This window comes from Thunnus thynnus, chromosome 4 (assembly GCF_963924715.1).
Source record: "Thunnus thynnus chromosome 4, fThuThy2.1, whole genome shotgun sequence".
Lineage (NCBI taxonomy): Eukaryota > Metazoa > Chordata > Actinopteri > Scombriformes > Scombridae > Thunnus > Thunnus thynnus.
In genome coordinates, this window is record NC_089520.1 from 11,113,086 (window position 1) to 11,136,271 (window position 23,186).

The 23,186-nt window shown below is 39.4% G+C and overlaps 1 protein-coding gene across 4 annotated transcripts in view; it reads left to right on the top strand.

Moving 5' to 3' along the window:
• Positions 1–785: 785 nt before the first annotated feature.
• Positions 786–23,186, top strand: part of LOC137181157 (metabotropic glutamate receptor 4-like) — a 166,731-nt gene continuing 144,330 nt past the window's right edge. For 2 of the 4 annotated variants that reach the window (XM_067586605.1, XM_067586601.1), the window contains exon 1: positions 21,763–21,965. The gene's annotated coding sequence lies outside the window, so the exon portion shown is untranslated. Of the gene's footprint in view, positions 1,181–21,762; positions 21,966–23,186 lie in introns of those variants that run through there. The other 2 variants (XM_067586602.1, XM_067586603.1) reach the window with 2 other exon arrangements.

The window sequence follows — 23,186 nt, forward strand, 5'->3', positions numbered from 1 at the left end:
TACACAAACACACACACACACACACACGTAAAACCCAGCATCTAGATTGAGTTTTAGCACTCAATGATTGGACTTGATATGTTCGTCATGGTCTACGCACAGCATCCCGAGCGCTTTGAGACTCAGCATGCTGCATAAGCTGCGCAACAGCACCTGTAACGCCTGAGCCGACCCAGAAGCCTCATATCTGAAATAACCATATCCTCTGTTGGCACCGTTGAAATTGAATTGATTGCGCGTTATCACGTTGCAGATAATCTGATAGTCACATAATATCATTAGACTGGACAGTAGACTATTAATTGTTGCATCGTGTCATAGCAGTCTAAATGATCTGGCAGCATACATTTCTCCTAACAAATAGAGTCATTAACTGCCCTAAATAGTGAGACATTTTAAAAGCATGTGTTCAATTAGATTTAACTGTAAGTGACAAAAATACAAAGGGAGGTAATGTGATCGTCTGTGCTTGTTTGACACTTCACAGAGGAAAATAAATGAAAACCCTACACTGAAGTCTGCTGAGAGGTAAAACAGCAGGCGGCCAAAACGACGTTAAGATTTAACAAATGGAAGTAGAGGCTTTATATCACACTTCGACTATGCAGGCGCTGCCAAAGCGCCGGTGGTATGATACTACATGCTGTAATCTGGCATTCACACCTTTTCCCCTCATTCATTGATGGTGCATTTCTTCCCTGATAAAGGCGGTGTGCCGCGATGCGTTTAACATCAGTCACATCCAGAGCACGCGGCGCATATAGTCTTTCGTCTATCAGCTGGAAAGTGCTCTCGCCTCGGGTGTGGGATCTCCGCTCTATTATCCCGTAAAAATCTGATCCCATCTTCGCAGGAGCAGTATTAGTAAGTGGCCCTGCTGGACGTACCATTTATTTCCCATTCTCACACAACCCAAAGTTGGGACTTGAGACTTTCAGCTCCACTTTTTCGTGGACAGCGCTCGCAATGATTTTGGAGATCGAGGCAGCCTCGAAATGCGTGTGGATTCCTCTTGGATACTACTCAGAAACAATGTTTAGATTTTGATTTTTTTTTTTTGAAAAGCCAGAATTGCTCAGGACACCCCCTTTCACGTATTGATAGACCCAACAAGATACGATTTTTGCCTTGGATATGGGTCACTTCTTATAAAAGGATTCTTCGTGGGCAGGAGAAAGGGGTAAGTACAGCTACCCAAGCTGCAAAAATGGGTCATCTCAGCAATCAAATATTTAAAAAAAAACGTTATATAAATTTACATAAGTCTCAAGGCGAAATCAAAATTGGGGTGCATGCACGCAAAAACATGGCTATTTCTTGCAACTTGCATATTTCAGCGCTGTGTAATTCTTCAATTAATAAATCGCTCATATTGTTATCACAGTTTTGAAAAGTAGATATCTGTATTGCTTATAACAAGGAGTGCAACGCCCAGTACTGTAGGTGCATTGATTGTTTTTACGCGTTAAGGCGCAGCGTTTTGTGTGGAGCTCTGTGCCTTGCTGCGCTGCAGAGGCGCCTGAAGTCTCCCAAAATATGATAAAAGAATGACTCAGTATCAAAACTAATGGAGCTACGGGATTTTAATGCAATTACAGTTACAGCTTTGAAAGCACACATTCGACCAAATCACGGACAATTCTTTTCTTCAACACAAGACAATCGAGTTTGACTCTGAATGCCAGTAACAGGATGTAACAGTAACAGCAGCTTCTTCATTCCCAAGCTCCCCCACATTTATCTCATCTCTGCCTCTCTCCGTGTCTCCCTGTCAGCCCCGAAACAAGTTGAGTCACGTAGGGAAGCACCCTGGCTGGGTGGTGTTTTGCGAGTGTGTGGTGGGGTGGGGAGTTGGAGGGGGGTGGCGGGCGGGGGGGGGGGGCAAACGGTGTGTGAACCATCGATTGTCAGTCACTGTGCTGTGCAGATGTGCAGCCTCCTGGCGGTGAAAGCCAAGCTGGAGACAGTGGTAGAACTGCTGATGTGAGACTGCTACTGTGGACCCCAGAGCAAACTTTAATGGGTTACTTAGGCATGCATGGTTGTTACTTCAAGGCCATTATTTTGTTGACAGGGGTGTATATTATGCTTAATTTGCATGTACACGGGTTGTCCGTGTGCATATAAAACAAGGCTGGAGGTAGTGGTCAGTGATCACAAGACAAGCAAAGATACCTGACATGCAAAGAAACCATGATATTAATACTGCTTCTATACTATTACTTGTTAATACTGCTTGGGCTTCTCCCTCAGGCCTTTTTGTGGGCCCGGAGATTAGCTTTGTGTTATCTTACTCTCATAGCTTCTATTCATGGTGGGGGGCTGGTATGATTGCAGCCAAATATGCCATTGTCTGCATTCCCTCTGAACTTACAGCCAAGAGGGGAAATGTTCCTTATATCAGTGGGTAATTATCTAAAGAGTCTGACTCAGCAATAGAGAGATTTTTAATTCAATCTCGTCCAGCCTCCGAGCTCCCATGAGATAGATTTTATGTCTTACGTTGGGTTATTCTTGTTGGCATGTTCTTCACAACTGCAGTGACTGATAGCCTACCTGGATCTAGCTACAAAGTGTACTTAAGCATCTCCCCCAGAGAGAGATTGAGAGGAATACTCTGTGTGTAGATTGTAGCTGGCTGAGAGGCGCAGGGCTTATTCAAACAGCCTTAGATTTACTTTTCCAAGCTTTGCCTGGCTTATCTTGTCCTTCGAGTTAGTTTAGCAAGTGCAGACTCAGCATAAGACCCCTGGTTTGCCTGCTGCTAAGTTCTCTTTAATATGTCATGGGCCAGAGTGTAAGCAAGATATTGTAACATTGCCTCATTCTGTGTTAAATAATACACGAGAACACACCAGCATCCTGCAGATTAGCCTACCCAGAGAATACAAATGCTTCTTTACATTTCATTTTGTTGGCAAAGGGTTCATATAATGAACACATCACATTCACTTGATGGAAACCATGATGATCAAAGTGATTGAAACCATTCCAAGGGGGGGCTTGATCCTGTTCGCTGATCTGCAGAGAGACTCTCCACTATCCACATCTTTTACTGTAGCTGCAGCGTGGATCCAAGAGCAAGACTGCAATAAACAAACGTGTGCACTGTTTCCCAAAACAGACTCATGGTTAAATTCCCGATAGACCTCCGTTGTTCCCTTTATAAAGGTTTGTGTTGGAAATGGTAGATGTGTGTGCGCAGTGTATAGAGCCCAGGTTCCAGCTTCTTTCTCCTCCCGGCAGACGCCATCTGCTCAGTGGGGAGGTTTTCCAAACAATTCCATAGTAAAGAAGGGGGGAATAAGAGACATGGCTACACTACAAACACAGCATGCTCACTCTTTTTTTTCTATAAAATAAAAAAGAAAGCAATACAGGTCACTTAATCTGACAGAAAAAAGGAGTAAATACCTAAATAAATACATAACTGAATAAAAATCCCTGCACTAATTCACGCCCTCATGTTTCATTTGCACATGTATGCATGCACACACACACACGCATATACACACATACAGTATATGTACAATGTCCCCTTTCATTGGAAATATCCATGAGTTGATCACATGTGGTTGGCTTTTTTTTTTTTTAGCTTTTAGTGGACTCTGTCCTAAGCTTCTGAGGTCAGATTTTTGTATTTTATATGTTTATGGTGTATAAATTTCATTCCCCAGATGACCCATGACCAAAGTCTGTGATCTCTGAGCAGATGGATATGTGATGTACTGTATAAATGACATCAATGGGAATCAATGACAACCATGCATCCTGTATTGCAACGTACCATTTACACTCACTGAGAGGATGTCCTATTCTTAGGTTGATGGATGGAAATTAAATGTTTGTCCTTGTAACATAATATCGCATATAAACAGACACTATTATTTTCTTGTTGATGTTATAGTATTTCACTTTCATGCATTAGGCTGTGAATTTAGAAACAACGCAACAGGTAGAAATTAGACCTTCAAATAGCATTTTAATGTCAGCAATACATCTTTTGAAGTAAATTGCAACAAAATACTGCCTTCTGTTGACTAGTATGAATTTCATACATAACATGGATTTGTCCCTTATTATTTTCCTGACATATCATTAATTCTGAAATAGTGTGGAAAAACGATTGGATTTCAAATTATTAACAATGGGGAGAAACAACAACAAAAAGATCCATAAGAGTGATGTTGTGCATTTCCTGAGTCATCATACTCACAGATTCTTCCTAGGGCAGCGTTGTGTGAAATGGAGTGTGAAATGAGTGCACTTAACATCCCTGCAGTGGATTATACACATTATCTTACACTAGGGTTCGAGAGCATCTTGCCTCCTGCCTGTGAATCTGTCATCAAGTTACATAAATCTGTCATCAAGTTACATTCACCTTTACTCAAGTCCATTTAATGTTTCCTACATCCAACAGTCTATTTGTTCAATGAAACCACGCTTGGAGTTTCACATCTTTTAATAAGTATTTTCTTTAACTTACTCAAAGAGTCATACAGGGTTTGCATGATTGCATCATAAGTTATCCATCACCAAAAAGTACCTAAATGGACTTTCAAACTGTCTAAATTTTCTTTGCTTTATGTGTTTCCCCTTATTGCAAACTACGCTCATACAGAGCTGGTAAAATTGTTTGAAAACATAATTTCACACCACAGATATGCCTACAACATCAGTGGAAGGAATGCATGAAAGATACACACCTCTATTAAAGTGACAATTTCAACTAAAAGCAATCTATTACTGAAAAAAGCAACTATTGCTTATGCACCATGCATTTTGGACCATTTTGTTGTTTGTGATGTATTTTCTTATCCCTTTTTGGTAAGTGGCCAAACATAGAATACATAATGCATCAAGATTTTTGCAGTGCAGCTACAATGGAAAAAGGTTTTTCACCCCTCCCTTTTAACCACTGATGACAATTGCTAGACTTGGACTTTTAAAAAAAAAATAAAAATAAGAAAATGACTGATAAGAGGGGAAAAACCATATAGGAAAACCATGTGAGATTTTGTATCCCTTGGTGTAAAAGAGGAGCAGCTTTTACTATAGTTCTGCAGTGCTCAACAGCCATACAGGGAGCAATGGGCCTACATCATAGAACAGGAAGAGGTATCACTTTTTCTACTAAGAGTGGCCTCAATGGACCACAGTGCAGTGGGGGAAAAATACTGCATTTTCAGTAAAAGGGACAGCCAAGATCAGAGATATAGCCAAGTGTGCACACAGTTAGATAGCTACTTGTATTGAATAGCCCATGTTTGATAGAAATCAACAACCACGTGGTTCTTCTTGGGGTATTGTCTGGGAGACCACAACTGTAGTAAACCATTATCTGCAATAGAAGTAGATGAGACAGGCGGATGGAAAGTGGGCAGACAAAAAGGAAATAGCATAATCATAAAATGAATCATGGAATGCTTTGAACATAACACACTGTTGATATTTCACAATGTAGAGAACAAATTTCACCTTTAAACCTGCAGTTTTCTTGGGTACAAGAAAAGGAAACAAGCTATAAAAACAACACTGCCATATAATCACCTTTTAAGCTGATATGGCAAACTTATAATCCTACAGTTGCTCATTTGTCACATGCAGCAGATTCGGAGTTAACATTAGCATTCATTTGGAGTTGTGTTTTTGGCCACCTTGTGCATGAAAGTCCAATATTCACTCTGTTGTTTGCTCTGCTTTTAGTGTCCACCAACTTCTGACAGAAATATCAGGCTTTTCAGGTGCTAAATGCTACACCATGTTCACCAGCTAGTCACTAACTTTGTTTGTTTGGTGTTTGGCTGGTTGTGTACAGTAGTGATGTTACACTTGAAGCAGACTACACGACACAGTATCAACTTTTCAAAGCAAAAATATTATGGCAAGATGTTTCAATGCTTCACCACACCAAAAATCATGTGACTACCCAAAATGAGGCCTCATTACGTCACACTCGTATCGGAGAGGTGTCGCACTGGTTTTGGATACAGGGTGTGCATCTCAATCTGCCACATTTATTATTTAAAGGGGATCTATTATGCTCATTTCCAGCTATATATTTTTATTCTGGGACTCCACAAGAGTAGCTTTGCATGATTCAAAGTTTTAAAAAAAACTCCATATTTATCTTATACTGCCTCTTTATGCAGCCCCTCGGTTCAGCCTCTGTCTCTTAACAGGCAGTCTTAGCTCCTATCTCTTTAAGACCCCTCATGTTAAGTTACTGTTGATGAAAACACAACATTTCCTGCTTTACTGAAAAGTGTTCCTCACCAAATTAGCAGAGCTTTATTAGCGGTGCTAAAAACCTGTTGACACAGCAATATATAGAGATTTTTGGAGCTATTTGTTCAGCAGATCAGTTAGAAATAATGCAGGGAGGAATAGTACAAGCAGAAACAGCCACAGTGATGATGATGTTTGATGAAGAGCTGCAGATGACCAGAACACCTCCAACAGGTAAACTACTTATTTTACTTTACTGTGCTGTGTAATGGAAAAACACTCAAAGCATGCCAGTTGGACTCCAGTCATGGCTTGGTGTGACTACCCCCAAAACAATGGAAAAAATGCCATAATTTTAGCGAAGCGGAGCAGTGAACTCAAATGCTATGTCTGGAGCAGATGACCATGTAAAGAAATCCGTCACAAATTGAGGTCAGCTCAGGCTGATTGTAGAAAAAATGTAGGAATTTGAGTGTTCAGAGCAGTCTGAAACCAGTGCATTTTGCTCACAGGGATTACTTCTACATACGTTTACCTCATTAATTGACTCTTTGGCCATGTTTAATATGAACATCCGACATTGTAACATTATATATATGACTGAAAATAAAGAAAAGCATAATAGGTCCCCTTTAAAAACAGAGTAGTAGTTTTAAGTGATTAGTTTGAACAGTTAAGACTTTATTAAACAAAATAACAATAATGAAAGCAGTCAAACCACTTATATTCTGACCGATCATTTCATCATGGTCTCAGATTTAATTCAGCCATACAGATGCAATACCAATAGTTTCTCAGCAGATGTTGCCATTTTCACTGTATCAAATCCTTCCAAACAGTGAACTAGTTTCAGTCATAGACTGTATAATTGCTTCATATTGATTCAGTGCTTCAGAAAGCTTGGTTTCCCCCATCACTAGCATACAATGGATATAACGAAGCATTTTGAATGAAAACTGCCTGCTGTGCCAGAAAAAAAAGGTATGAGAACGGTGAGAGTGAACCAAAACACAAAAGTTACTGGCAGGAAAACCAAAACAAGGAGCTGAAAGATGCTAAAAAGCTGAGGGGAACTGCATAGTCTGGAGATAATTCTCTGTGGGTTCATCACTATGAGGAAAACCTTTCACATACAAGTAGTCATCTGATTGATTGTTATTATGAAAAATATGTATTATAACTGCTTTAACTGCTTTTTGTGTTCAAAGTTTAAGTTAGAGTGGAGGTAGAAGTTCATTAAACCAGTAGGTCTGGAAACAAATGAGCCACTCAACAAACATACATAAAACCAAGTAATTAAATAAATAAAATAAATTACATCACTGATATTACACCTTTCCCTACCTCCCATAACCCTCAGCTTACCTCAAACTCCCTCTAAACCACCACCCCTCCTCCTCTGCCTCCCGCTGCCCCCCTTATGCATTAAAAATACATTAACATATAGACTTTGACAGTTCCAAGAGAATATATACATTAACAGGCAGCACCTGAATGTCAATTTCTTGACATGAAATTATGGCTGCCATGAAAGAGAGCTGCAGACTCTTCTGTTGAGCTCATTTCACCCGCCTTTTCCACCGAAAAAGTGACACTTACAATGATGCCAGAGATAAGAGCCTTGGCTGAGAATAAGAGCTATGACAGCGCCGATGTTACCAGTAACTGCTGCCTCCTATTTTACAAACCTCACCTGTGATTTCTTTTCCTGCTATTCACGGACAGTTGTGTAATGTTTGCTGATTTCAGTGCTTCTCCTGTACTGCACCTGCATAATGAAATAATAGGAAAAGAAGCTGCTGTCACGTATAGGAGCTATTCATATTTAGATGTACTGTATCTCTCCACTCCACAACCTTTACAACACAGCACCACCAAGGTGCTTTTAGTAATATAAAAAATATTCTTCAGCTCTTTCCACCTCTTAATGTGGGTGTAACCGGACAGAGGCTAGAGTCCACTGTGATCACGATGCACTGCACTCTACATATCCTATGAATATTTTTGCTCACTTTTCCTGAAACCTCTTATCAGATGAGAATCTTTAGAGGTAATTTATGCATTTTTTTTTCTTCAGTTTTTCAAAATGAAACCAGGAACTTATTTACTATGTTATACATATTGTATTACTATATTTACCATATAATATACTACCTTTATTAACTTATTCAGTCTGTTATAGTTGGGGTTTTAGTGCTCTTGTCTCCCAGTCTATCAGTACAAAAAACATGATTATTGTGAATCCAAAATCATTTTGTGATATAACAATAGAATGATAACATTTAATAACTGTTGCCTTCCAGAGTAACAAGTACTTAGCATAGCAAGTTAAAAAGTAACTTAAGAGCAGGCTGAAAAGCAGTATGTAACTGTTTTGTATTGCGCCTGCAAACATATCCAACAGTGATGTCATGGTGTACTGACACACCCTGGAGTCTGCGTCTATGTCACTGCAGAAAGGTAAAAACAACAGCAATTACACGTTTTTTTAGCCACTTAGTTTTTAGTTTTTTAGTTTTTTAGTTTTTAGTGTTTCCAAGCTGGAAACACAACATGGACACCACCTTATTAAATTGATATGGTGAACATGTTAGCACACAGTGGCTTATTTATACATTGAGCAGACATGGAGCAACATAAGCATTTATTTGGAGTCATGTTTCTGCCCATCTAATGAGTGTAATTCCAATAGTCACTCGCCTTTTTGCTCTGTTTTGTTCTCCACCAACTCCTGAGGGAAATATCCAGTGCCTTAGCTGCTGAATGCTCCGCTATGTTCACTAGCTAGTTGCTAACTTTATCTGTCTGCTGTTTGGTGCTGTTATCAACAGCTGTCTGTTGATGCTGGAAACAACACTGATTAGATTGCTGAGACTAAACCACAACCATAAAGTTGCAGGCTGAACAACTGAAACAATGTTGCTAAAAAGCTCTGTAGAGCTGGTGAGATTGCAGAGTCACTACAAACAACCCCTTTCACATACACAGTCATTTGATCTTTTATTAATATAAAAATATTGATTAGAGCAGCTTCAAGGACATTTTGTATACAAGTATGTAACATATAAAAGGAAAACCTGAATACATGAGTGGAGGAACAACAACAACAAACACATAACAAATACAGATGATCCCTATTACCTGTGACAAACAGGCTATCATCACCAACCTTGACATCTCAAACACAATATTAGATCATGCAGTGGTGAGGGAAAGGATAGCAACAGGGCCGGTGCCAGGATTTTTTTCTCTCCCGGTGCTAAGGGGGAGCTTGACCAATATGTGGGGGTGCTAAGAAAATAGAGTAACTTTATGAGGAAGTTCTCATTTTTTCAATAAAAGCAGATATGGCACACAGCAAATTTGATATAAATGTAGTTTTTAATTGAATTTGGCCAAAGAATATTCAACAAAATAGCACCAGACAGCACCCATGCATCCGCAATTAACAACACAATACAAGGGTTAGGGTGCGACAACAACAAGAACTGCATTTATTCCATATGTATAATTGGACAACTGTGCAATGGTAATAATGTTTCAGATGAAATGGCTATCAAAACATCAGAAATAAAATTAATAATATCCAAAGTGCAGCCACAACGAGAAGTGCAATGTATTTAGTCTATGCCTGTTAACTGTGCACACATGGTGTAAAACGAGCTGGTTATCATCACAATCTTAGTGATTCTGTTTCTATTGCAAAAATACTGAGTGGCCAACAATATGCATGCATCTTCTTGTTCCACGCACACACATCAGACAACACCCCCCTCACTCTCCCTACACAGACACACACAAGCACACAGCCAGGGATACATACACATCTCTGTATTTAAAAATAAAAAAAAAAATACTAAAATGCTTGAGGGGGCTCAACTGGGGCTACACGGATTTGTGAAGTAGGAGGCAAGCTCTCCAGGCCTAAAACATAAGTAATCACACTAGCTAGCTTTCTACAGGTACTGATGCGGGGGGCACTTAAGCATCAACCAGAAAATTGGTGAACCTCCAGAAACCAGGGAAATACTCCATGACACTGTCTTCACCCATGTTTTCCATCACACTGAAGCGAAAACAATGAACTGGTTGATCAACCACAACAGCCTACAAGGGGGATGCGTGAATCTTATATCCACTGAAATATGGCTGTAATCACCAACCACATGCACCACTTACCTTAAATCCCAACATCTTAGAAGATAACGAATGGGTTTGCAACCAAACAAATGACGGACAAAACAAATAAAACCTTTCATGTGTCATGATCTTGTGAATCAGAGATTATTGATGAAAATGATATGAATCATGCTTTGGCCTCCATGGTCAGCAGATCTACCCAAATGAACACCTACTGTATGGGAGATTTTGGAGCAAAGTGTTAGACCTGTATCTCCACTATTGTCATCAAAAGATCAAGTGATGCAATATCTGTTCCCTCCAGTAGGCTTTCAGAGACTTGGAGAATCTTTGCGCCCCAACACCTTACAAAGACATTTTATGTTAGTCTTTCTTTCATTTGTCAGCCAGTGTATTTCAAAATGTACCACCAGATTAGCCTATTGTCACAAATCCATATGGTTTAAATGCTTCTCTTGTACTCTAAAATGTTGCCTTTGTTCTAGTTATTGCAGTCATGGGCACAATAGGATCCATTCTAGTGGGAATCACGTCCCCAAAGATTGGTGTCCAAGGGGCCCAGTGCACACACCGATGTCAGGATGTGAGTGCAATGAAATATGTCCAAAACGTCTTCCCGGATGATGGGCACAAATCTGAGTTATACAGTGTATTCCACTTTTTGAACTCGACTTGAAACTATCCATTTGACACATTTGCTTATTGATTGGATTTCAGGTCAGGTAGTTAAAGTAATTTATAATGAAGCCTTGCAGATGCAGTACTCATAGCAGTCCTGCCGCTCTGTTGCTTCACTCCCACTTGGGACTGCACGAAAAAATCTGCAGTTCTAATGACAGTAGATGCAGGGTTTAGATTAGTTTCAGCAACGACTCCCTCTGTAGCAGACGAGATTTCTATGCAGCCATCACTTATCAACACAGGTGTTGATAAAGGGGCTGCAATTATTGGATTAGACATCAGCATTACAAATGGATGCCTGGGCCATTACCTGGGGACAGCTCCAGTTCTCACAGTCACACTCCGCCGACTGGGAGGAAGGTGTTTGATTCAAAAAAATGGCTCTGCTCAGAAATAGATTGCTGGGCTTGCTATGATGAGATTAGTGTGGTGCAGGTGCAGGAGAATCGACAGAACATGAAGAAAGCTTTATAGCCGCTATATGGCTGATGTGCCCCAGAATTAGTGTCTAAGGGCACCAAAGCGAAGTTTGAATCCTCTGATGTCCTGTGGTGATTCATTTAACTTTGCAAAGGCTGATTAAACTGTCTATCCCTTCTTTTTAACAAAACATGACAGGATGACAGTTTGACAGTAAAACAAATCTGTTTTATTTTGAATCTGCAGTATACAATTTACAAGTACCGGTGACAATGGTATATTAAAGTGAATTGCAGAACTTGCAATTGTTGGTGCTGATGTACATGCAGGCACACAAAGTCTACCTTGCATAACTCAATTTATGTGATAATATATCTCAATTGAAATTTCAGCACTGCAATTTAGTTTTGCAAATTAATGTGTAAGTGTTTGCAAACACCTTCTGTCTTTTAAAGTTCACTTTTAATTTATGGATGATACAACTAAAGACGGAAGGAAGGAAAGAAGGAAGGTAGAGAGAAGGCAAGGAGGGAGGAACAAGCAGAGAGCAGAGCAGAACAAGCAGAGATATTCCTGTAGTACTTTTCACATCATAGCAAATAAAAGTTGCTTGAGCAGAGTTATCAGCACTCACACGTGAATATTTACTGAATCTGCGTGCTATTGCTTTAATTCTCAACATGTGGGTATCATTAACAGGGGCTTCCTAAAATAAAATCAAAAACCTATATCTCCTCTGACCAACTGCTGCGCATGCACATATAAAAAGCAGAATATCATTTAAGTTCTGTAAATATCTGTCTCAACCACATCCACCTACACTTTGCACACAGAGCACAAAAGCATATGTGCATGGTGTTGAAATGCACACACACACAGACACATACACACACAAAATGATACATGTTCAATGAGATTGACACTTATTACAGCACACATGTGACGTATTACATGTATCTACAAACATGCAAATCACAAATGCACGCACAGCTAAGGGGGCGGATGCAAAGAGAGTGAGTCCATGAGTTGTATGAGAGCTCTGCTGAGATCCCTCTAGCCCACCGTGGGTGTTTTGTCTTTCCCCCCGAGGGATGCTCGTTGTTTTGCGGAGGCAGGTTCAGCTCTAGGATTAATGAAAAGCTCCATCTTAGTCATGAAAAGAGCATTTTCACAATCTATTTAACATCATGCATACCAAAGGCTCACATTAGGCACTGTTGATTTATGCTCGCCTACAGCAGTGTTTTCTGATGCATTCATCGCCACTGCTGTGATCTTCTGTGGGTAGGCTACCCCCCTCCAGCCGTGCCCATTGAGTCTCTTGCATTTCTCATGTTCACTGTCAGAAAACTCATTCTTCAGCGCCAAGATGAAATATGGCACACAACTGGAAGTCTGAGGGAGTTATTGAAGAAATGAGTGTAATAAAGCTTCCTAGGACTTTAGTGTTCTTTTTTGGATGTCTTTTTTCCGTCTGGCGATGATTGTCCACAGAAACAGAGGATTCAATTGCACAGAGCATGGTATTTGCCAATTTAGTCAAACCTTTATAGGTCAAACACAGCACTGTGTGACTTTTCTGTGAGTGGTACCAGGTCATAAGATGGTAATGCAGGATGTTTCTATCTCAGTGGTTAGGCTTACCCAACAGAGACTAAAGTGGTGTAATAGGCTGCGGCGGAAAAGCTTGCAGAAGTGCATTCCATGAGTTCTGGATGTTATTTCAGTGGTTGCTTCTGGTAAATTATTTAGTGCAAGTGGTTGTAATTACACAGTGACTACAGCGAGGGCGATTAGGTTTTGGCATGTCTAGATCATCGCAGGGATCGCAGGACAACGTGATGAACCCAAAGGCATTCCAGGAACTGCTGCACGCTCCCACCTCACCTCTTCTCCACCACCCTCTCTCCCTTTAGCTCTGTCAGCGATTTCTCTCCTGTGAGTGGCTGGCGTCAGGCCGGCCCTCTCAGAGCTTTTAAAAGGCTGTTAAAGGTCCTTGTGAGACAAGGCCTCTATCCCTCCCCCGCCACCCACACCCTCCACCCAGCCCGCCCACAAAGCCCTCTAAGCAATCGCAGCTTCTCAGGATGTCAGCTAGCATTATTGTAACCCCCCTTACGCCTGCGATCAGGGCTCAGTCAAGCAGGGGAACTGGGGCACAGCAAAGGCACTCGCTCATAGCAGCCAAGAGAGAAACCGGTCATCTCCGCCGCACTGACCTTTGAGGGCCTTTCGAGGATTGCGATGTGATGGTGTAGGCGATGAATGATGGTGAAAGTAATGCTCTGATTCATATGTTGGTGTAAACACAGAATGACTAGCACAGCAGAACAAGATGCAGCTAAGGACTCAAATAAGAAACAAATGGCATCCAAAATCCCTCTTTTAAGGAGAAGACAACTGGAGGGCCCATTATGTGGCCCCCATGCTCCTGTCCTGTCCAGGTTGGTTCGTCTGTCAAGGTAAAATGGCAAGACTGCAAATTCTGCTTGACAGCGGAAGCTCCCCTTAGGGAGACTAAGTGGCGTCAACCTGTCGTAGTCACACACTGTTGCTGACAAGGTGATGATGAACACCTTTCATTAAAAGGCAGAAGCTGGGCTTTTCCTCAGAGAGAGCATGTTCTGGTCTTAATGTCAAAGGGAGAGGACAGGGGCTGGAACAGGAGGCCTTGGGGCCCAAACTCTATATGATTTCATGTGCTAAGAACTTCTGTATGTCACCATGATGCACACAGACATTTATAGGGAGAGGTGCTTTCCCTGTAGGATTGGAGGACTCCCATTAAAAACAGTTTGAATCTTGTCACAAGCTGTCAACACTGCAGATGCTGCAGTAAAAATATAATATGTGGAAGTGTATTGCTTAAAACTCCAAATGACAGCGTCAGGTAGCCATTTCGACAATTTAAAGTTCAGTTCCCAGAAATCATGGCTTGAGAAGTCATTAAACTGCACACTGCAATGCTGACCGGTGTGTGATTGCTTCAAAAGGACGGGAAAAGCAAAAACTCGTACCTGGCAAAAGACACATTGCTGAGTCTGGTTTTCTCTGGTCATAGCACTCAAATTGCTGCTTATTAGCAAGCATTTTTTAAATTCAAATGTGATTTGTCGTTACTGTGGATACCAAACACCAGAATTCAGTTTGGGTAAACAGGTTTAATCAGCGTGGTTTCCGTCACATTGGGTGGTGCGTTGGCTTGCAGCCTGATTGTGACTGATACAACTAATGTATTTTTAAATGAAAATCTTCCCCGCTGTCCAGCAGCGTCAAAATTAAATGTAGAACCCCCATTAGTTTTTGAATAAATAATGCATACTGTTGCTGACATATTGACTATTTTTGTTATCACACTGTCATACCGCAGAGAATTTTTGACAGATGTTCAGTATCTGTTAGGAAGTTAAGGAGTATAACTGTGTGGCATAAAAGCAAATCCACTGCCAGAATCTTGCACAATTGCTCATCACAAGCAAAAAATGATGAACTACCTGCTATAAATGTTCCATCATGAGTCCAAAAACACACAACACAACACACAATACTAATTATAGTCGTACTAATACTGATACTTCAACTAATAATAATGCTATCATAAACACAATTGCAATGTGCTGTGTGATCAAAAGATTGAAAACTACATTTCCAGTGATTATTCAGCTGAACAAAAGCATAAGATGTGAAGCGTTGGATCCATTAGGGCCCACTAGCGGAATGTAAATTATGACATTAGGAGAAATAAAATAGCTTGGATCTCTCAGTAAACACTAGTGTCTGTAGTACCCTGGCTGCCAGCGTATGGCTTCAAATGAGACACAGCTCCCACACCTACAATATATCCACAAATCATTACCGGCCTAATGAGCAACATCAAACCCTGACATTACGACAAGTTACTACCATCTCTATGACAACTAGGATCTCAGAAAAAGTGCTATCTGTCTGTGACACTTCCTTTTCCTTTGCTCTCTGTAGGTTTCATTCCCTGAAACTTTGTATCATCAAATTTTGACACTTCAGACTCTGAAAATTGTTCAGTTTCAGCTGTGCCACCACTGGCTCATGTAAGTGCACAATGCTGCTGACGCACGTTATCCTTTTTTGTAGAACTGTACCTACACCTACTATTGCGGTGACCACACAGTGTTCAATTACACTGATTTTTTTTCCCTCTTCCTTGGTTATCCTGCTGGGTATTTTATAAGCTTGGGAGGTGCTCTGTGTAAGAGAAGGCATGTGAAAGAAAACAACTGGTGCACCTAATGGAATTTGATCATCAGATAATTTAAAAACATAATAAATGAGGATGAAAAGAATTTTAAATGGCCAAATTAACATATTACTGATGTTTAGTGACAGCCTTGACATCTTTGATATAATGTTTTAACGTCAGTGGAAGGACTCCACAGTTTTCTCTGGTTTCAGAAAATTGTACCCTTTCAAAATAGACTCAAAGATGTATGGTAGTCAAGAAAAAAAAAAAAAGAAGAAGACATCTTCGTTCTGTTTTCATGTCTCCCTGGTAGTAGAGGGATAAATATCTGTGTCCTCAACAAAGTTTTTTGTAATGAGAAATGATCCTTGTTTTCTCAGTTAAATGTCGTAAATAATGTTTATAATTATCATTGTGAAGTCCCGTAAGATTGACAATGATTAAACAGACAAAAAACTGAAAAGGTGACATTTGGGGGACATAAGTTTTTCACATTTATAATTCAATGCACATTTATTCTGTTCATCTGTTAAGATGCCTCAGCAGTCCCAGGGCCATATCATGTAAACATGCATATGGAAAATGCAATTTTAATATGATTAAAGGAGTTATGTAAGTGAGGCAGGACTCATGCACATTATGCTGTTTTTTATGACGATGCTCTTAGTAAGAAAGAAAGCACAGTTGTAGCAACATATGTGGAGTCATCAGCTTTTACTGGCATTCACAGAGACCATTCAGTACAAGTTATTGTCTTAATGGCAACTCTGATCAATTTGTGCTTCATTAGTGTTCTCTTATGACATGCAAAGTGGATTATTGACTTATACATAGAATATTAATCATAAACAGTTACATTGAACAGTTCTACTTGGGCTGTTAGTAAGATTTGTTCTTATTATTGTATATAAGTATGAACAGTTCGATAGTAAATTTAGGCATGCTAACGACATGGCTTTACAGACAGCAATGTTGGTTGATCAGTTGGTCCACCAAATATCTCAACATCTATCAGATGGATTGTCATGAAACTTTGTGCAGACATTCATGATGGTCAGGGGATGAATCCTAATGAATTTGATCGATCCCCTGACTTTTCCTCTGGTGCCACCATGAGGCTGACATTTGTGGTTATGAGTCAAATATCTCAACAAATATTACATCACTTGCCATGAAATTTGGCACACACATTCTTATTCACCTCAGGATGAATTGAAATAATTTTGATGCCCAAACATCTCCTCTAGCATAATTTAATGTGTCCAATATTTTGGTTTATGACCAAATACCTGCAAAACTCATGACATTCCCATCAGCTCCAGCTTATGATTAGTGCTGGTTATGAAATTCTAACATGCTAAACTAAGATGATACATGTGGTTAACATTATACCTGCTAAACATCAACAGCGTGTTAATATTGTGTGTATATTAGCATGCTGACATTATTATGTAACTAGTCTGAAGCACTGCTGTGCCTAAATACTAGCCACTAGTGTGGCTGTATTATACAGTATATTATATCATTTCTATAGCAACAGTGTCAGCTTCATATTTCTGTCACATTATGAAATGAGCTTTGGCTTTAGGGAAGCAGAACTGTCTATCACCATTGTATGGTGAGAACTGGAGAACTGTAAGTGTTATGCTAACATGGTCAAAATATCTTTATAGGTAATCCCGAAGAGCCTAGATGCCCATACAGTCATTCAAAGTTCTTTGAATTTTATTATTTTATTACAAAAAATGCAAACTGCTATTACAGTTGTTATTCTGGATACATGTTTTTTTATTTGAGTGTTATTCATATATTTGAAACTGCAGTGTGACTGTTTCTATGTATCTAAAAAATAATTTGCAAACACTCTGACTTAATGCTGAAAGGCCATTTTAGGTTTTTATGGAACACATTACACCTGTTCATGAATTTATACATATCTCATCAGGTACACTTTAGTTTTTGTATAAGAAGCACTTTTCATATTCACAAGCATTACTGTTTTGCATGTGGAGGCTGCAGTTGATATGCTTGTATAGTTAAACGTTTACACTCATCACAGCAAATTGGATGGCAGTTTAATAAGTGGTGCTAACTTTTTAAAATTAAATTGATTTTCAGGCACAGTCATTTCCTTATTTAGTTATTACTTCAGATACTGACAAAATAGTGCCATCCTCCAAATTGATTTCTGAATATATCTTTGTCAGACATAATGGGTTATGGATGGGAAAAGAAAAAGTAATCATAAATTTGTGTGTTAATCATAAGGTTGTGTGTCATGCCCGGCTCGTTCAGGAGCATAACAAAAGAGGGAGGTTCACACAGCAACAGCTTAAGTAAACAAATAATTTATTAAAGATAACTCAACGGAAGCAAACTATGAGGTGTAAAGCCAGTAATGAAGGATGGGTGTTGGGTGCTATGAAACTGTGGGTGCTAACCTAAACTATTTGCAACATGAATCAAGGCTAAACTAAACACAATCAAACCCAAGCAAAACCAAAATGAGTGCCTAAAAGGTACAAGCCCTCCAGGAGGGAGAGAGAGGGAGCCATCTTGGAATCACCCAGTTTATAAAGGCTCCAAGCAGGTAACACCAGTCCCTCAATGAGGTGAGAGGGACCAAACCATCAGGGAGAATCTGGAAAGAGGGAAGCAGAGGCAGGCCAACACAGATAGTCACAAGGCCTAGGGCCGACACACGCGTCACTTAATTAGCACCTGATTAAGTGGTCAGAGGAGATGTCCTCACACCACTGTGGGATGAGGCTGTAAGCACCATCAAAAGATTGCCCATTAACCAAAACTGTTTTTAGTAAAAAAGGAGAAAATATTAGAAACGTATCACAGAGAGACTCTAATGGCAGTGCAAACAAAACAATGTCACAAATTGGCAAAATTCCACCATACTTTATTTTTTGTTTGAAAAATAAATGGAGAAATTAGGGACAGTCGATTTAGCTGTGCATAACAAGGAAAAGACAATAAGTCCAATCAGAAACACGGCCATGTTGTTGTTGCTTTTTGAAGAGGTGATTTTTGAATAGAAAATGAGTTGTTATATTTACTTGTAGAAAAAACAAATCTCATTAGCAGCCAAGCTTTGCACGCTATGAAATTGTCAGTGACATCCTTCTCTCCTGCCCCTGAAGACTTGTTACAGTGTTGAGGGCAACTTGTGAAGGCATGGCAGTGTAAACTGATGTTTGAATTGTGACATGAATTCAGACAGAGAGACAGTATTATTTTCTGGAAGAGACATCTTGCTCCTCTAACAGTGTCCCTTTCTTTTACATTCAGATAATCTCATTTGTGATTGTATTGTTGTGCTATCTTCTAAAGTGACACATAGCAATTACACACTTGTTAAGACCTATGATAGGCTGCGGAGTTCAGACAAGTGTGCATTCTTCTTGCTTGTAGGCTGAAGCGTTGAAATCTTCTGATATTTGTTTTTTATTTGCCCCCATCTCTTCTCTCAGAAGATGAAATGGAATTGCTTAGGCTGGCCTCCCACCATCCTGTTTGTCAGGATAGTCCCTACCACCAGTCACAACACTATTTTCTATCTGAATTTTTGTATCCAGATTTTAGCAGGGTTTAGTTCTGGTATTGGAACAGATTCTAACTTAAAGCCCTTATGCACTGTGTGATTTTACAGAAGACAATTGACAATCATGAAAGAAACAAGGTGAAATCTTTGGTTGTTTATGCAAAACGTTGGTCCAAGATCACACTATGAGACATGTCCAACAACAGCTGATTTGGCAACCAAAGACATGCTGTGTTGAAACTCTTGCAGAGTACACAGTACTCACAATACAACGTGAAATGACTCAGATGAAATGAGTCCTGCTTTCTCAAAGAATTGGAAACTTTGTTATGTTTGAAACTTCTCAATTCATTCCTGAAGAGATAACAAAATTAACAACAGGACACCACAACACTTAAATGGTCATGTGAATCGAAGAACACATGAGTTAAGAGAACTCCTCATTCACATGGACTTGAGTTAAGAGAGTGAAATGCAATTTTTCACATCAGGATAAAGAAATTCACCAAGATTAAGACACGACCTTCAGTCTATCTCTCATTCTCTTCCTCTCTCTCTCCGTGTTAACACACACACGCACACACACACACACCTCTCCCTTTTCTCTCCTCCTCACTCCGGGTTTCGCTTATCTCCAGACCTCTCTCATAAATTATAGGCCGATTTCTCTATATTCTCTTTTTGTTTGAGCCAAGTCTGAATTAATGTGAATCAGCTGTCTAACTACCCAGGAATCCAGCTAGCAGTACTCACCAAATGTTCTCTTGTATGGGATCAACTCCCATGTCTGTATGATACAAAATGACTGAATCTATTGATTATGGATAGTGAAATCTTTTACACACGTAAGTTTTACGTAAGACTGTATTCTGTCTTTTCTATATTATGTGACCACTAATTGCTGTTTTAACATTTTTGCATTTACTAATGACACTGGAAATTATTTATAAGTAGTGAGGAATGTTGTGCAACTTTATATATTAAAGTTTTTATATTTTAGTTGATGATGTTGTGGAAATTAATGCCGTTTAAAACATGTGTTCTTTGAATGTTTAAGTGATGTATTGTATCATGCAATTCATGTCTTATGGTTAATTATTCATGCGTCATGGTGAATTATTGAACATATGTAATCTGGTCACATTAATGTTAGACATAATTAAACAGAACCCATTTAGTCAAAGAAACATAGGACCAGGGGTGTTTTACCATTTTAGCACAAAAGTAGTGAGCCTCCGTCCCAAAACACATCCCTCCCTGCTGGGACCATTGTCTGGCCCTTTCTGGGGAAACACGTACATCACTGCGGCGTCCTTTTGTCATTGTGTATCTCCGGCCTTTTCTTTGTGTGTTACCATGTAGTCTCTTAAGTTTAAGTCTTACCCTACATTTTGTTTCTTTCTTGCTAAGTTGCACATAGTGTTTTTAACATGAAAGCAAACTTTATTTTGACATCCTTCCATACTTAGTAGCTTTGATGTACTTTTGCTCAGCCAACAAAGTTGCTTTTTAAGTTATTTTGTTGAGGAAAGTTTAATCTTTAACAATAAATTCAGAGCTGTAACTGCCACATTCAAGACGACAGACCAAGATTCATCCATGGACATCACAGCCAACTTTGCTATCTCAAGAAAATCGTTTTCAAGCAGTTCCCCACATACAACTTTGTTATGGGGACTCTGGTTGCCTGAAGAACCCATTGCCTGATTTGTTCTCTGCTTGGCACCCCTAGCGACCACAAGCAAAAACCCCTACTGGGTAGCCGTGAAGGCAACCAAGCTGAGTCACTGTTTAGAGCTCAGCTGAGGACAAAAGCTCGAATTAATTCCTTTGCTGCTGGGTCATCTGTGATTCTGTGAGTCAGTAATGCTCTGAATTCCTACCTTAAAACCTCAGAGAAGTTTGATTAGTTTTACCCTAGAGCTTTGTAAATGTTTCTTTAGAGCAGAGAACCAGAGGTCAATGTGTTTGGGGAACTTACAGCTTTGGATTATGAGACTGAGTAATTTGATTAATGGAGGTGGTGCCCATTTTATGAGTGCAAATTTAACACAAGAGTAGATTCATCCCTACAATGTGTATATATCTATTTTAACTTTCTTAAATCCATCCCACACAGTGTGACATGCAGTGAGCATCTCAACTCTGACTTTGACTCCAGAGACCACGATTTGCATCCTCAGTGGTGTTTGTGGTTAAGTTAGGTAACAAAAGGACTTGAGTTAAGGTTATTGAAAGATTGTGGTTTAGGTTTAATGTCAAAACATGTTGTGTCGTTTGCTTCAAGTCTGTGTTGACATTTCCTGTATTTAACAAAGACCATGGTCCTTCCCTAAACGTAACCATAGAAAATATTAATCATGGAGCAGTTGCTACCAGCGGATACAAGTGAAATATGTTGTCATTGAACTTTTTACTGATATGTTCAATATAATCTTCTGCAACCTGCCAGATACATTAATTAGCAAAATTTCCTAATTATGTTGATAAAAAACATAATCATAGCGGGAGTATGTTTCCTCCAAAACAAATGTGCTGTTGCTGTATATAAATATTATTTCTAGTAGAGTTTGAACACACATGTCCCTACAGAGCCAATAATGTTTGTGTTTTTTTTTGTTTTTTTTTTTTACAGAAAAACTGCCTTCACTTGAAAGATTTTCAGCTGCAACCCCCAACTCCCACAATCCATTTGTTCTAAGCTTGATTTGAGCTCAAGTCTGGGTGAGTTACTGTCACATTTCACCAGACAATTTCTTAGTCCTTATTGACAAGCTCTGTCAAAGATTCCCATAGCTGTTTCACTGTAACAAAGACATCAGCAATGACTTACAGACTGTTGTCAGTTGCCATTTTGCTGCACATTTGGTGAGCTAAAACGGGTGAACAGAAGGCTATCCAGCCCACACCATAAACATGCATTACATGGTGAGTGCCCATGCCCACCTGCAGCTTGGAAAAAAACCCTGAGCTGCCAACATCTGCTGCAGGTCTCAAAGGACCTGTCGGCTGTAGACCATGAGCTTAGATTTCTCAATGTGTTTTTTTCTTGGATCCACACAATAGTTTGAGGTATAATCATAGCTGTGCTCTTGAAAATCCCACAAAAGAAATCCACACTAATTTTCTCAATGTAAAACACTAATTTTCCCAGACTAAGGATTCATCCCTGAATGTATTTGAAAGGTACATTTAAAGGTTAAGGAACAGGTGTTCACACTCATGAGCTGGCAGTATAATTAATCAATTATGCATAAAAGGACTTTCCACATGCATGATAAAGTGAGCAGTCCATCCAATACACAAAAACATACATAAACATTTTCATGCACATGTAGTCGATACAGGTTAAGAAGGTACTACTGGTTTTAAAAATACAGCCATGGAAAGAGAGGAAGAGAGGAAGCATGGATCAATAGATGGGGATGATGGTGCTGCTGTGCATCAGTGGGATTGTAGTGATGAATTCATCTTAATGCCTTTTCTGTCCTTGTTGAATTGTATCATTATTTTTTTGAAATTTGTCCAAACTTCTCTGGCAGGATCACAGACCATACTGGTAGAGGTTTTTTACCTCATTGTCATTACCACTGTCAGAATTGTTCTTTTTATTAGGGCTATTTCATTATTAAAATAATTAGATCTAAAGAACATTCACTGAAAGGACACCAGTGGTCACAGAGTTCTGCATATGCACCAAAAGAAGGCTTCCTTTGCCATTTCTCCAACTATAATCATGTGATGTATACCTAAAGGCACAATACATAAAAACATCTGCACACAAAAAGGCAGTCTGATCATTAAAGTTCAAATTTTAATTACTCTGGTTACTGTAAAAAGCTCTTTTTGTGTACTTGTAATCACTGAAATATGTTACAATTTTTAAAATTTTTTTTAGTTATAGCTGCATTAATTCATTTTTGGCCACTAGGGGGGAGAAAAACA